The following is a 16,894-nucleotide window of genomic DNA, read 5'->3' as shown; positions in this document are numbered from 1 at the left end:
GTGGTGTGACCACCTGACTATCCGTAGGGAGCACAGTCTCAGTGCTCCAAGCAGTTGAAAGAGAGAGCGAGATTATAAAAGAGTCTATAGGGGAGCTACGCGACAAGGAGGTTGTGCAAAGGATCATTATGCCATAGGGGTCATGCCCGCGCATATGGGGATGCTCTGCCATGCGGTTAGGCTGGGAAGTGACCATTGGTGTCACTATTCACGACAATATGTCCAATTTAAGGCAACGAGGAGCTGACAGTGGCAAATTAAGACAGGAAGTCAGAACTGGATTTGGGATGATCTGTCGCCAATCTAGCATTAATGGGCAAAATAAGGGGGGAAAGGTTGAATTTGAATTCAAAAAGGCCTATAAATCACAAGTGGCTATCCAACGAACAACCCTTGGTGTTTTGAGAATTCAGTTGTTGTGCAATCAGGTGGGTATGGACCTTATGAATTTGGAGGCTTTAAGAGAAAGTTCAGTGTTTGAGACTTTGCCGAAGGAGATGCAGAACTTCCTGAATAGAATGATGTTGACAACTGAAGAAGCCACGTAGAGCCCGACGTTGCCGGTCAGGGATGCACCGGAAATTCCAAAATCACCCCAGACACCGAGGCCCAAAAAGGATCCACAGGAAGTAGGACCAGTCTACATGTCTCTGTGAAATCCGCGGTTTGGTAAACTATCTATAGAAGACAAGGGTAATATTATTAATCTTGAGACATATGATGAGAAGGAGGATCTCCAAACTTTTATAGAAGAAATTGACGCAGATGAAGAAATGGAGGAAGACATTTAGTCAGTGCACGCTACAACAAAACTGCCCAAGTATGTCCCCCCGCAGAGAGGGAAAGTAAAAATAACCAAGGATTTAGATGTGGTTAAGAGTGCACTCCAAACCCCACTCCTCCTAGATGGAATTTTGTTTGAAGGTTTAGTTTTGGGCCATGTGCCCACGATGAAATTTGAAGATTCGGACCTTGCAGACAACAAAAAGTTCCCACATTTGGAGACTAGAAAACTCATGAAACAGAGCAAGGAGGGGTTAGTTATAGTGCCAGAGCCATGGAAATGGTTGCGCAGTGTGGAGGGGGCCGAGCTACTCCACCTATTATGGATTCCACACTTTCACCAGGCACCAATCATGATCTTTGTCACTAGGAAACAATTTTTCCTGGTGCATGATGGGTACTTGTGGTTGGAGGATCCTATTCCTATCACGGTGTTGCTTATTCACAAGATTTCTCAACTTCCCTATATGAGAAGGGACCCTGTGGAAATAGCTGGCAAAAGTAGAGATTTGGTGCTCGCAGAGGCCATGAAGAAGAAATACAAGTTGTAAAAGAAGCAGAGAGGCTACATAATTAGTAGCATTCAAGACAAATGGGTGCGCGTAGCCACCTAGCTACTGGCTAGGAAGGTGATGAGAAAATGTCACGGCAAAGTGGTGCCACCAATGGTCATCACATTGGCCAAACAATGCATAGACGGGGTCCAATTCAACTGGGCCGAATTCCTCTGTGAGGAATTCCTAACCAACTCCAAAGAAGCTTAGGAGCAGGGCAAGAGCTTCCACTACGTGTGGTTGCTCTTGTCTATCTTATTGGTGATAGGGGAAATGCTGAAGGAAAATCAATTCCCTCCCCTTGAACAGATCATGCTAAAGGCGGAAAAATACGTGTTGCTCTGGGTGACGAAGAATGCCACGCAAATCCGTGAGACCAAGATCTTCTGGGTGCTCATGGAGGCAAGCATCCAGATGTGGATCAACAAAAGGCCTCACCTATCCCACATAATTTATGACAGTCTACGAAATTTTGTAGACTTCAATGTGGATTTGCACAATGTATATATCAAGGCGCGTAAGGATCTGGCACAAACTTGGACCAAACTTCCTTTCATCGTTATTGATGATGCCATTTTCACTGTGCTCGACGCATGGTCACCCTAGTGGCATACTCCGGATCTGGTGGCACACGATGAGACAACGATACAAAATCAGAAGGACTCCACCAAGCTATTGGCATGACAGAAGCGCAACGAGCAGTTGGCTGAGGAGGTAAGGGCTTCTCGCAAGGCAGTGGAGTCCACCGCAGAGTAGACCAAGGCTACCGGAAAAGCACCAATAGCACTAGCAACCAAGGCCACCACGACGCAGGACGAAAGAGGCCTAGACTTGACCACAAGACATGGGATAGAAGACACGACAGAAGGTCTGAACCCAAGCACGACATCTACACAACTAAAATGGTCGTGTAGTAAAAAACAAATAAGGCCACGAAAGAAGACCAAGGATTCAAAACTGGATGGTGAACCCATTACGTTGACGGAGGGCGACCTATACGACATCGGTGACACTGTTCGCAAGGTCATGAGGGAAGTGCTACAGGAAGCAATGATGGAGTAGTAGAATGTGTTGCGGGCCCTCATGGTGCAGCTACAACAACTTCAGGTGTGACACGCACAAGAAGGAACGGTAGCCATCTACAGTGCCACAGGTACATTGGAAACAGAGCAGTTGCTGCGGGCCAAAATTACTAACACCGTTGCACTGCTGGAAGGAGCAATGACAACAAACAGCACAGAGGACAAAGCCGTGGTAGGCCAGACTAAGGGAATTAACCTAAACATGGCTACCCTTCCGTGAGATATATTATACAAGCTCTAGGATGGAGCGACGACAGAACTCTATGCTAGGGAAGGAGGCGTCATACAAATGCTCAATGAACAATGAACCAAAATCAGGCAACTTAGTCTATAATGCGATGAAGCACTGGCACAGAATCAGCAGCTGGAACAGATAGTAGAGGAAGCATGTCGCTGTGTCCCCAAGCTGGAAATTTTGACAAACCTACCAGTAGGAGTGTGAATTCATAGATTAGATAGTGTATTCCAAGAGGCAAAGGAGGAAGTAGTGAGGATCCAGCTAGACCTCAACCTTCAGATTGTCAAACTACGATTAAAGGCACAACCATCCACGCCCCCAAAAGTTAGGGAATAGCACACTGGCACTATCCAAAAGGGGCTACAAGAAATATGATAGGAAGTGCAGGATTGTACTATAATGCTATAAGCATCCCTTGTGGTTCTCACTTCCTTACAGGAGGACCCCACCATACATCACCTAGAATCAAAAGCACGGGAGCTCCAAGTGCAGTATGACAATGTAAGTGGAACAATGCAGACAGTTGTCCTAACTCAACGGTTAGTGAAGCTAGAACAAGCAAAGGCATTGAAGGAATAGGTGGGTGCGGCATGATAGAAAGAGGCAGTACTTAAAGCATGTGGCCAACCATGTATTGATGAGGCCTTCCACATCACTACCAATATCAAAGAAAAGCTCACACAAATGAAGGTGATGCATGCATTAAGACAGGGATTTGTCCCTGACAGTGAGCATTCCACAGAAAGAGTAGAGTAAATCCAATGGATAGCAGAACAGTGAGCTGTGGACCTTTGCGCAGCCCAGGCATAGTTGGAGGGGCTTTGTGCCAATATCGCTGCACCAGCAGAGTGACTCGGGATGAGTCATGATGATTGTGTTGGGGGCCTGTTCGGCATGGGATCCCCCATAGTAGGTTTTGGGGCTTAAAGCCCACATTTTGGTCAAATGTAATGTAAATACTCCACGAAGTATGGACGCGAAGTGTGAAAGTCTAGGATGAGTCATAGGGTTGTTCACCCTAAGAATTGTAAAATAATGTAAAGTTGTGTCGGCCTACCCATGGTCCGTGGACCATGGGATTGTATAAATAGAGAGAGGCTCTAAGTGTAACGATAGCTTTAGTAAGAAAGTAATAGATAGATGTGAAGGCATGGTTAGAACATAGAGTGGAAGTTGAAGTGTATTGGGTTGTATTAGTAGAGAGAGGCTCTGCTGCCAAGTGCGCAGATGCCTAGTAGAGTCTGCAACTAAGTACGCGGACCCATGTAGCTAAGTGCATTAGGCCGAGTCGGGTCTGTAAGTGGGATTGTACCTGAAAAAAATACTAATAAAGGTAAGTTTGATTTGGAATATTGTGCATCTATGTTTCTATTTATCTTTATGCATTTATGCTATTTATGATTATGCCCACTTACCTGAATGTTAAATGAAGTAAGAAGAATATTGGGCCCTCACAAGCTAAGTTAAGCACTAATATCATAGCATAGTAAGAATAGAGATTAGGTATTACATTCTTTGTGCCTTTACATAGGTACACGGAGGTAGTGGCATAGGTTGTGAAGGATAGATAGTTGCGTGGAATAGTGCAAGCATGCAGGTTCGAACCGTGAACCTCCAGAAACTTAATAAAGACATCCCCAGGGTGTGGAAACTTGGTTCCAGCTGTTATAGAATTTTTTGGGCACTACAACCCGAATCATAAATGTCCATAAACCAAGGGCTCTTAAGTCCCTAAAAGTCTTGTTCCAACCCCTAAAAGAACAAGGTCAACTGATTACATCTTCTCCCAGAAGTTCTCCATGAAAAACTACTCAGAACTAGTCAAAACTGGACCATTTCACCTGCTCCATGGTCAAAGTGTGTTGCATCCCACGTAGGTACACATAGTAGGTGTCATGCATGTTGAAAATCCCTTCTATGGGGTGCGATGGGCAAGAGTGGACAATTGGCAGGGTCAATCTGCAAGGTGGAGAAGCAAAGAATCTTCTAGAAACTTCTCCTGTGACACTTGCCTCTCTGCATTCGCCCAGGAATGAGTAAGAGATCATCAATCTCCAAGTGGATTCAAGAACTATTAGAGAGAGGACACTAATCAAATCTCAAAAGCTCACTCACCCCCCTTGCAAACATCTATATATGGATCCCTCATCCCAGAGATCTAGAGGCTGGAATTTTGTATCTTGTAAGGAAGTGCTGCTGGTTTCTTGGTGCAATATCATAGTGTTGGGTGATCTAAGCTTTTCATGAGGTGAAGAAGGGCTTACTTGCTAATAGGATGATGCTGGGTCAGAACAATTGGTTGTAATCCTCTTTTCTCTTTCTTGATTATCAATAAAGCTATTCAAGTTGTCCTCCACATTCTTGTATGATTGATGATTTAAGCATTTGTGTGGTCAATATACATCTGGTCCTATATTGTTTATGATAATAGATCTATGATCTTGGATAGTGTTATGCTGATTTGATTCTACAGGTACTCTTTGAAGCTGGGTAGACAAGGAAGCAGGTGGCAAAGACCTATCAGAAGGGAGAGGAATCGAGCAAGGAACCAATCGCAAGACAGAGGTTGGTCTCCTTATTCCCCTCTCATCAATTTCTCATAAAGGAAAACGAAAGTAGTTTTTAGTTTGTTTGTTTCTAAGGTGCTACCAGCCTTAGTGGGACTAGAAGCTCTGCATAGACACTAGTTTTCCCGATAAAAAAATGGCGACTCCATTGGGGAGTGAATAGATAGTTTGTTTATCTACATTTGTTTACTTTATAAACTTACAGACGGAGCCTGAAGTCAAGCCAGCTAGCCTTCGAACTGCATTTGCTATGCAAGTGCAAAGTAGATCAATGCTGCTTCAGTCTAACTCCGGGTTTTGTTTATGAATTAAACAATTGATTTACAAGCTCTCTAATTTCCCTTGTGGTGGCTCTAGTAACCTCCTTAGATCTACCCCTGTGATTGATTTACTAATTACCACTTGCTCGGCCTAAATCCCTGAAGTGAACTGCAAACTGTGAACTAGAACCCAGTCAAAGTCTCGTCCCTAGTCCAGTGCACTGTCTGTTCTGTGAACTCCAAATGCATCGCACTTCCCGAGTGTAGTAGGTGCGTTGCATTTCGGTTTCAGTGTGTTACAGGTGCGCTGATTAGACAAGGCCTTGTTCCTAAATTTTGGTTTCTGTGTTCACTCTTTTCAGCTCTATTCAAGAATTTTGCTGCCTGTAGTCAGTACACCTCTGTTGAAACCCCCTTCCTTGCTGTTATTCTGCCTCCATTGTGCAAAGAACTGTAAATGTTTTTGTGTATTTTGAGTCATTTCCAATTCTCCTTTACAAATAAGTAGCGTAATTGTACTGTCGTTTCTTGATTTGAAAGTGTTGCAAGTGTCGTTTTTAGTCATAGAAGAGAATATGATTGTTCTTGATAGTCGATTACACTGTTACTCTTGTATTTGATTTGAATTAGTAGTTTTTTCAAGTGTCGAAAGCAAGTTTTCAATTCCAAATAACAAAGTGTCATCATTGTCCTCATTTTTTTTGAAAAGAAACTTGTTAGTAATTGTCGCTTTCAAAAATAATTCAGATTTGCACTTAGCTTTCTTATTATCATTCACACATTAAGAAGGCTGAAAACAAATACATGCATGTGCATTTTCATTTAGACTATTTTTTGGTTTGATTTAGGACAGTGCATATAGTGTCTGCTCTCTACTCTTTGTTGAAAGAAAATCATCTCTCTTTCCTTAGTAGCTAGGATTTTCATTGCAAAAAGAAGATTAAACGACTATTTATCTTCTTAGATTGCATTTTAGGAATTGCACATCTACATCATGCGTTGAACCTGAAAGGAATTTCTTAAGCAAGATCAACTATAAAATAAATTTAATGAATCTAAAAACGCTTTCGAACCTAACGCACAACATCTAGAAGTCTAGGCTAGAGACGTATTCCAGCGTCATAAAGCCTGGTAACTGGGGTTTTCACTGTTGGTTGGGTGATTCCTCCACTTTGAGACGATAAGTATCAGTACGGACTTGTGCTCCCATGTGCTATCGAGTATATTTTGGGAGACCACAATAGGCTTAATCCTTTATCCATAGGAAGCCGTGTCTGCTGCCCTATCGATCGCAATGCACTGAACACAGCATTCGCGAAGATTGACTGCCATACCGTAAACAGTATTCTATAGTTTTGTGATTGGTTTGGTAATCTCTCTATCTAGATTTCCAGAGCAGTCGCTTTCATTCCTTTTCAGACTCCTTAACGGAAAAGGTCCATCTGAGCACTTGTCACTTCAGGCTCATTAAAAATCGAAGGCGACTAGAGTCATCTTTTGTTTTTTCTCGACTCTTAAAAATTGAAAAAACAAGTTGTGTCAAAGCGTCTAAAATTTATTTTAAATGGAATAAATATCACCTTTCCTACGTTGGTCTTAGGTTGAGGAAAATGGAGTCCACCAACCAAGGAGTTCCCCTTGGAGGAAATCTTAGTCCCTTCTCCTCTTGGGGAGATGTTGGTGCACCCCATATGGCCACATTGTCTCTTCCAGGATTGACAATCGGCTTGCCCATATGGCTCTTCTCAACTTCTGTCATTCAGAACACTGCGATTCCTGAACAATCAAGTCAGCAACTAAACGATACCAGAGTTAGCCCCCAACCCTCTACTTCGTCCAATTCTTCCTCTCCTCCTTCCTCTTCACTTGATGAAGCTGGTAAAGCCCAAAATCAAGTAACTGAGAAGAAGAAGGAGAAGAAGAAGAAAGAGAAGAAGAAGAGGGAGCCAAAGGTGAAAAGGGGCAACCAAGCATCGTCTAATGAAAATCCACACACTGCACCGACCAGGCCTAAATCACCATGTGTCATTTGCAAAGGAGACCACTATCATCGATATTGTCCTTGCATCCCTCGAATCTTAAGGGACTGGTCTCCTTGTTTGCACAATCTGGTGTCATCAACCTCTGACGATCATGTTAAGCATACACCATCAATTAGTGAAAGTGAAGCCCCTGGACAAAAAGGAAAATATAAATTTCCTTGTAAATTGTGTGAAGGCGATCACGTCGTCCACCGTTGTCCCTTCTTAGACGAAGCTAAAAGAGTTTTGGACGACCATCCAGTTTCACCGTTACGGCTTCCTACTAGATATAAGAAACTCTTGCTGATTCCGTTACTAGTTGAAAATCTAGCTGACACGCCCTTGTGGTCGACCGAAGCGTCTATCATTGAAGATAAACCATCTGAATCCACACCAGATGAAAGTCAAAAGGTCGAGGCGGCAGTTGACCCGGTCATGCCTTCAGAGGATCAATCTTCAGATGATACAGTCACCGAAGAGAACAAGAACGACATCGTTCAAATTCTCTTCATAATCACAGACTCCGATGAACATGGGGACAGTCTACCCATTCCTTTACCGCAGGAAGGAAGTTTGTTAGAGTCGTATCTGGCCGTCTATTCGGTCCCACCTCCAAGAAACCTCGTTATTTCCTTTGACTGGAATCTACTAGGCAGACCCCGTTTACCGGCTAGTGTACCATTTCGAATCATTGCTCAAATATATATAATGGTCATGGCTGATACCATCATAGATGAAGGGGCTTCTATGAGTATCCTTTCCTCAACTGCTTGGAAAGTGCTTGGTTTGCCATCGCTTTTGCCTGAGATGAGAAATCTAACAGGCTTTAACAAAGGAACCAGTAGACTGTTAGGGATCCTTCCCAATGTGCCAATATCGTTGAGAAGGAAAACTGTTCACATGAACGTAATGGTAGTCCAAGGACCCCTGGATTATAATCTACTCCTTGGACGAGACTATATTTATTACATGGGAGCCATCATCTCCTCACTCTTTAGAGTAATATTTTTTCTGCATGAAGGAAGAGTGGTCAAGCTCGTAGACCAGCTTTCATTCCCCGGTTCACACATAGAAAATAGTCATATACCAAACCTGAATGGTCTTTTCACACAACGAATGTCTCATCAATCCCCGATACGTCCTCCTGATGAGCGCGAGTGATTCAAAGGACATGACTGAAACCCAGGGGGCATGCACCCTGGTCTGCTTCGGCAGGAAAACATTGGGTATGGTGTAGGTTTCCACGGAGGATATATGACTAGTATGACACACCCATCCATTTAGGAAAATGGGATTAGGCTGGAATAAGATTCCCCCGTCAAAGTTATGTGAGTGGATGCGTCTACGCCACTCACCTTTGTCTATTTCGGTAGACATCACCGAGGAAGTGTTTTGTCTGTGACACGGATGGAACAATCTTTGGTAACCTGGAAATTTTTCACTATACCTGGGGGCATGCAAGCCTTTTGGCATGCGAGCGAAGAGCGACCATTTATTTTTTAAATTTGTAGGTTCTCTAACCCTTTAAACTCGTAGGATTGGTCGTTTCCTAACTTTCATAAAGAAAGGATGTGGAGCAAAGCTTTGTAAGGTGTAAGCTTCTTAAAAATGGCATCTTAGATGAGACATCCTTATTATACGACTGGATCGAGCAGTTTTAACACGGAATTCAAGCTCGTTAAAAAATAAACATAAGCAATGAGCAAGTGTTTCCCCCAGCGTTTAAGCTCATTAAGAAATGAACCAATTTCCGGTAAATAACCATCGTGAATGTATTACTTCAGCCTTTGAAGCCTTGGTCATGTTCTCATCATCACCTCCACTTTCTATTGGATGATCATTCATGTCCACTTGATTGTTTACCCATTTTGAGGAACAGCTGTGAAGAGTGATCCTATTAGCCAGCCTTGTGACACTGCCGTGATTGGAAAATTCCAAACCTAACCTGGAATCAACTGCTACCCGAATCTATCACTTGTTCCTCAAAGAAGAGTCTCCTTTAAGCTCTTTTCAACTGACTCGTAAAATATGAAAAGATTTCCGAGCCATTGGCCTCTCTAGCTCATTAAAGGGACTGGAAGTGCTATCCCTCCTTTAGATTTTAATCTTTTTGGACTTGAGGGATTATTACACAAAAAGATCGAGCGCTTGTTTCGTTCGGCTCGTTAAAATTACCGAAAATTCATCCATTTTGTATTATTTTATATTTTTTCGGACTTAAGGGATTAGACGACGAAAAAGGATTTTTGGAGTTTCCTTTACGTCCCTTTTTCAGACTCTCTAAAATTGAAAAGGACCGAGTTATCTTTGTCGTTAAACTCGTTAAAACCGAATAGTGACAAACTTGTCCATAACAGACAAGAAGGAGTTTCACTATTGCTAGGCTCGTTAAAACATAGCGATGGGTTTTCCCGAAGAGAAAATTATAGAAAAAGCATATGTTATACTCCTCAAGATTGAAAAAAATAAAGAGGTACTGGTCAGCAATGACTAGGGAAAAATTGGGAAGAAAACTTGAAGAAACTTTGTTGGTAGCAAGTCGCTCTTGAACATGACACTTTCACTCCGCATCCGAGTCGGGTTGGGTTGTTCCATTCACTGGTCACATCACCATGGTTCCATCACACCATCCACATTTGGGGTTAATGCTACCAATCCATCATGTCAGTGTCATTGATATGTTCAAGAGAAGTCGCTCAGAGAGTTCACCTGTGTCTCACCCACTACAATTTACGCACCATTCTTTCATGACCGCCATCCTGAACCTTATATCACCAAATCATTTTCACCTCCATTAAAATAATTTGCTCCATTCCGTGTCATTGATGTGGGATTCACTAAGGCCCTCCTATGACGGATCGCTTCTTGTCGACATCAGCTCATTATCCAAGAAGTCGATCTAGGAACAACCATTTCAGTACTTTGAAGCTTGCATGCCTCAATGGCAAGTTTCTCACTTCCAGCAACAGGTTTACATCAATGGCCTTCGACCGAAAGATTTTGTGTCGTGTTCGACGCCAAGTCCCTTATTCACACCACGTGAATTGTACTGTAGTACCTTGAGGGTCATCATCATTATCGATGATTCCTCTCGTGCCTGTTAATAGCTTACATCATGGGCTGGTAATCAGGCAATGTCTTTCCATGTTTGACTCCAGAACATCTCTCACATGGATAGACTTGTACTTTGAGTGAAGATCGAACAAGATAGAAGACCCCGGATCTAGTTTCATCCATCCGGGCTGTGATATATATTCAGGAAAATAAGGACATCAAATATACATCATTGCTGCATAGATAATCATCCAATCTAAGGGATGATGGCTCTACCAGAATCATCAGTCTACACTCAGACGATTGTCGGTCTCATGTACATGAAAATGAATTTATAAAGCTGAGCATAGGAATGCCCGCCTCATCTAGATCATGAAAATATTATGAAGTAATGTATTGTATTGTATCTTATTACAGGTTGCCTTCCAGCTTGAAAGAACTTTAGATCCTCATGATAAAGCATTTCACCCGACATTGACAAATTAACGACCTCATGCTTTAGGGGGCAACTGTTATAGACATTTTTGGGCACTGCAACCCCAATCATAAATTTCCATAAACCAAGGTCTCTTAAGTCTCTAAAAGTGTTGTTCCGACCCCTAAAAGAACAAGGTCAACTGATTACATCTTCTCCCAGAAGTTCTCCATGAAAAACTACTCAGAACTGGTAAAAACTGGACGATTTCACCTGCTCCATGGTCAAAGTGCGTTGCATCCCACCTAAGTACACACAGTAGGTGCGATGCATGTTGAAAAGCCCTTCTATGGGGTGCGATGGGCGAGAGTGGACAAATGGCAGGGTGGAGAAGCAAAGAATCTTCTTGAAACTTCTCCTATGACACTTGCCTCTTTGCATTCGCCCAGGAATGAGTAAGAGATCATCAATCTCCAAGTGGATTCAAGAACTATCAGAGAGAGGACACTAATCAAATCTCAAAAGCTGACTCACCCCCCTTGCAAACATCTATATATGGATCCCTCATCCCAGAGATCCAGAGGCTGGAATTCTGTATCTTGTAAGGAAGTGCTGCTGGTTTCTTGGTGCAATATCATAGTGTTGGGTGATCTAAGCTTTTCATGAGGTGAAGAAGGGCTTAATTGCTGAGAGGATGATGCTGGGTTAGAACAATTGGTTGTAATCCTCTTTGTTCTTTCTTGATTATCAATAAATCTATTCAAGTTTTCCTCCACACTCTTGTATGATTGATGATTTATGCATTTGTGCGGTCAATATACATTTGGTCCTATATTGTTTATGATAATAGATCTATGTTCTTGGATAGTGTTATGCTGCTTTGATTCTACAGGTACTCTTTGAAGCTGGTGTTACAGGGAAAAGTGTCTACATAGAACTGCTTATCCCACTAAGGTGTGATAGCTACCTTAGAAACAAACAATGTAAAGCTACTTCCATTTTTCCTTTATGAAATATAGATGAGAGAAGAACAAAGAAGACCAACCTCTGTCTTGCGCTAATCTCCTAGTTTGATTCCTCTCTCTCTTGATAGTCTCTCGCTACTTGTTCCCCTGTACGCCCAGCTTCACAGGGTACCTGTAAGATCACAGTAGCATGGCACTATACAAGAAAATGGATCTATAATCATAAACAATCTAGGATCAGATGTAAATTGACCATACAAATGCATAAAACATAAATGACACAAGAGTATGGAGGAAAAATTGAATAGCTTTTATTGATAAACAAGAAAGAGCCAAGGGAGTTACAACCAGTTGTTCTGACCCAGCATCATCGTCTTAGCAAGAAAGCCCCTCTTCACCTCATACAAAGCTTAGATCACCCAACAATCTGATGTTGTCTCAAGAAATCAACAACAATTCCTTACAATATGCAAAATTCCAGCCTCTGGATCTCTGGGATGAGGGATCCATATATAGATATCTATAAGGGAGATGAGTCAGCTTGTGATTTGATTAGTGTCTTCCCTCTAGTAGTTCTTGCTTCCACTTGGAGATTGATGATCTCTTACTCATCCTTGGTCGAATTTAGAGAGGCAAGTGTCATAGGAGAAGTTTATGGAAGATTCCATGCCTCTCCACCTCGCAGAGTGACACTGCCATTTGTCACTTCTCACCCATCACACCCCATAGAAGGGCTTTTTGAAATGAAACACACCCACACAGTGTATTTAGGTGAGATGCAATGCACTTTGCCTATGGAGCAGTTGAAATGATCCTGTTTTGACCAGTTATGAGCAGTTTTTCATGGAGAACTTCTAGGAGAAGATGTAATCATTTGACCTTGTTCCTTTAGGGGTTAGAAAAACACTTTTAGGGACTTAGGAGCCCTTGTTTTATGGACATTTCATGCTTGGGGTCGTAGTGCCCAAAAATGTCTATAAAAGTTGCCCCCTAAAGCATGAGGTTGTTAATCTTTTGATGTCGCGTGAAATGCTTTATTATGAGGATCCGAAGTTCTTTCAAGATGGGAGGAGACCTATAATAATATACAATACAATACATTATCTTCATAATATTTTCATGATCTAGCTGAGGCGGGCATTCCCATGCTCAGCTTTATAGATTCATTTTCATGTACATAGGACAGACAATCGTCTGAGTGTAGACTGATGATTCTGATAGAGTCATCATCCCTTTGATTGGATGATTATCTGTGCAGCAATGATGTACATTTGATGTCTTTATTTCCCTGAATATATATCGCAACCCGGATGGATGAAACTAGATCCGGGGTCTTCAATCTCGTTCGATCTTCACTCGAAGTACAAGTCTATCCATGTGAGAGATGTTCTGCGGTCGAACATGGAATGACATCGCCTGATTACCAGCCAATGATGTAAGTTGTTAACAGGCGTGAGAGGAATCACCAATAATGATAGTGACCCTCAAGGTACTGCAGTACAATTCACGTGGTGTTAATAAAGGACTTGGTGTCGAACACCATGCAAAATCTTTCATTCGAAGGCCATTGATGTAAACCTGTCACCGGAAGTGAGAAACTTGCCATTGAGGCATGCAAGCTTCAAAGTACTAAACGGGGTGTTCCTAGATTGACTTCTTGGATAATGAGCTGATGTTGACAAGAAGCGATCCATCACAGGAGGGCCTTAATGAATCCCACATCAATGAAACAGAACGGAGCAAATGATTTTAATGGAGGTGAAAACGATCTGATGACATAAGGTTCAGGGTGGCGGTCATGAAAGAATGGAGTGGAAATGTATTGTAGTGGGTGAGACACAGGTGAATTCTCTGAATGACTTCTCTTGAACATATCGGCGACACTGACGTGATAGATTGGTAGCATTAACCCCAAATGTGGATGGTGTGATGGGACCATGGTGATGTGACCAGTGAATGAAACAACCCAACCCGACTCGGATGCGGAGTGAAAGTGTCATGTTCAAGAGCGACTTGCTACCAACAAAGTTTCTTCAAGTTTTCTTCCCAATTTTCCCCAGTCATTGCTGACCAGTACCTCTTTATTTTTGTCAAGCTTGAGGAGGATAAAGTATTCTTGTTCTATAATTTGCCCTTCGGGAAAACCCATCACTATGTTTTAACGAGCCTAGCGATAGTGAAACTCGTTCTTGTCTACTATGGACAAGTTTGTCGCTATTAAGTTTTAACGAGTTTAACGACAAATATAAATTGGTCCTTTTCAATTTTAGAGAGTCTGAAAAGGAACGTAAAGGAAACTCCAAACTTCCTTTTTCGTCATCTAATCCCTTAAGTCCAGAAAATTATAAAACAATACAGAAGGGATGAATTTTCGATACTTTTAATGAGCCGAACCAAAGAAGCGCTCGATATTTTTGTGTAATAATCCCTCAGGTCCAAAAAGATTAAAATCTAAAGGAGGGATAGCACTTTTGGTCCCTTCAACGAGCTGGAGAGGCCAATGGCTCGGCAATCTTTTCATATTCTATGAGTCAGTTGAAAAGAGCTTAAAGGAGACTCGTCTCTAGAGGAACGAGTGATAAAATTGGGTAGCAGCTGATTCCAGGTAAGGTTTGGAATTTTCCAATTACGGCAGTGTTACAAGGATGGCTAGTGAGATCACTCTTCGTAGTTGTTCCTCAAAAAGGGTAAACAATCAAATGGAGGTGAATGATCGGCCAATACAGAGTGGAGGTGATGATGAGAACATGACCAAGGCTTTTAAAGGCTAAAGTAATACATTCACGATGGTTATTTACCGGGAAATAATTTATTTTTTAATGAGCTTAAATGCGGGGGGAAACACTTGCTCATTACTTATGTTTATTTTTTAACGAGCATGAAGTCCACATTAAAACTACTCGATGTGGGTTTATTTTTTAACGAGCTTAAACCCTGCAGTAACACTGCTCGCGGCGGGTTTATTTTTTAACGAGCTTGAACCCTGCAATAACACTGCTCGTGATAAGTTTGCATGCCCCCAGCATAATAACGAAAATTGAGGTGCATGCCCCCCAAGCTTCATTGCATTCTACTCAGTGGCTGGAATGAAGGTTTACCTTTGAGATTTGGAAAGGGGATTTGTTTCATTTTTTAATGAGGTTGACACAGTAAAAGAACTATCCTCATGACTCCTTGTTTCATTTTTTGACGAGGTCGACACGAGATAAGAACCATCCTTGGAATCCACCATATTTACAGTATTTGATAGAAAATCAAAAACTGATGGATGATTAAGGTTGCTGGAATAATCTTCGTGGTAATCTGGAAGATGGGAGTGATGGTGGTAATCTTCCCATGGTGCCCCTTCAATTACCATTGATTGAACAATTCCTTCGTTGGTGACATGCACTCGCGACCAAGGATCTGAAGGGGTGCCATATTCCTTAGACCTATCTATCTAAACGCTTGATGAGCGTTGATTTGGTTTGCCTCCCATGCTAGGAACATTGATTGCTACAATATTTTTGTTGGGCTTGGAGGCAATACCTGCGCATGATCCATGTTGATATCATTTTCTGAGATCTTTTTAATAGGAGATATCATATTGCAGGTTCCTACCGACGCTACTTCCGCCAAATTGATTGGAGGCGAAAGGGAGATAGTTCCCATTAATATAGGGTCTTTTAGTAGGCCTAGTTCGATATTTTGAAGCGAATGGGGGCTTCCATGGATCATTGGAATGCTTCCCGTAACTTGAGAACCATTGGGGAGGAAGGTTTGTTGATCGACGATTGTAATCCCTCCTTGAAAGGGAAATCCAATCTTCCTAAAATAGGTCGACACAACAACAGCCATAGCATATATCCATGGTCTTCCCAGTAGGATGTTGTAATCAAGGTTTCCGTCGATTACTTCAACATCTATTTCTACTGTTTTCCCTCCTAGTTCAACCTTCAAGTTACTTACAATACCATATGGGGTATATGTTCGTCCGTCAAATGCTTTTAATGTCATCGAAGATTGTGACAAGGTTGGAGATCCTAAATTTTTCCAGCAACTCATCGACATAATACATGTAGATGCCCCCTCATCAATAATCGTTCGATGAACAGTTTTGTTGAGGGCTTTCACTTGAACGAGGAAAGCTAGTTGAGCTGGTAACTGAGGATCGTATCCTTTATGATCGAAGGATACAAGATTGGAATCCTTTGGGTCTATCCCACCGATGGATGATAATAAAGCTTGATTTTGGGATGGGCAATTTAGTAGTACCTCAAGAGTCGACATAGTGGATGGCGATTGGGACAAATATTCCACTATATTATAATGATGTGCCACTCTAGCGCGGGGATTAAAAGTCGACTTGTGTACTACTCCCTTTGGTGATTTTATTGTCAATTCGGGAATGATGGGTGGCGCAACTTCTGTTGAAGTTGTTGTCGAACTACTAGGTTGATCTTTATACTTGTTGTTCGACAGCTGTGGATTCCCATAATCTTTTTTTCTTGTCGATATCAAAGCATCATTTTGCTGTTTGGAAACTGACAACATCAACACTTGAGACGGGGAAGCATTTCCACTGTCAACCCGACTTGTCCCTGGATTTGGAAACGGATCAGTTAATACTGCTGAGGTCTTTGTATTCTTGAAAAAAAAATTAAGCTCAGCTCTGTGTGGACAATCTGCGGTCCAATGATCCTCATCGCATATAAAGCATGGATTTTTTGGTTTCCTATTTTCAGGAGGGTTTGTAGAAGATTTTTCAGGTGATGATTCTTCATGTTTCTTCTTCTTCCCTTTTCCTTTCTTCTTGCCCCCTAGTTGTTTGGTTTCTTTGCCTTTATCTGTCGATACGACATTTACTTCCGAGGAAAGAAGTTCCTCTTTTGCATTTTGACCAGAAATATTACGGGCCTTTTTAGATGTAGCCTTTGTCGATTTCGTTTCTATTGCGCCAATCACGCCATCGCTAG

This window comes from Pinus tabuliformis, chromosome 4_1 (genome assembly GCF_031772625.1).
Source record: "Pinus tabuliformis cultivar Carrire ecotype Pingquan chromosome 4_1, CPIR1, whole genome shotgun sequence".
In the NCBI taxonomy this organism is placed as follows: domain Eukaryota; kingdom Viridiplantae; phylum Streptophyta; class Pinopsida; order Pinales; family Pinaceae; genus Pinus; species Pinus tabuliformis.
The sequence above is the reverse complement of the archived record's forward strand: the minus strand, read 5'-3'. Positions refer to the sequence as shown.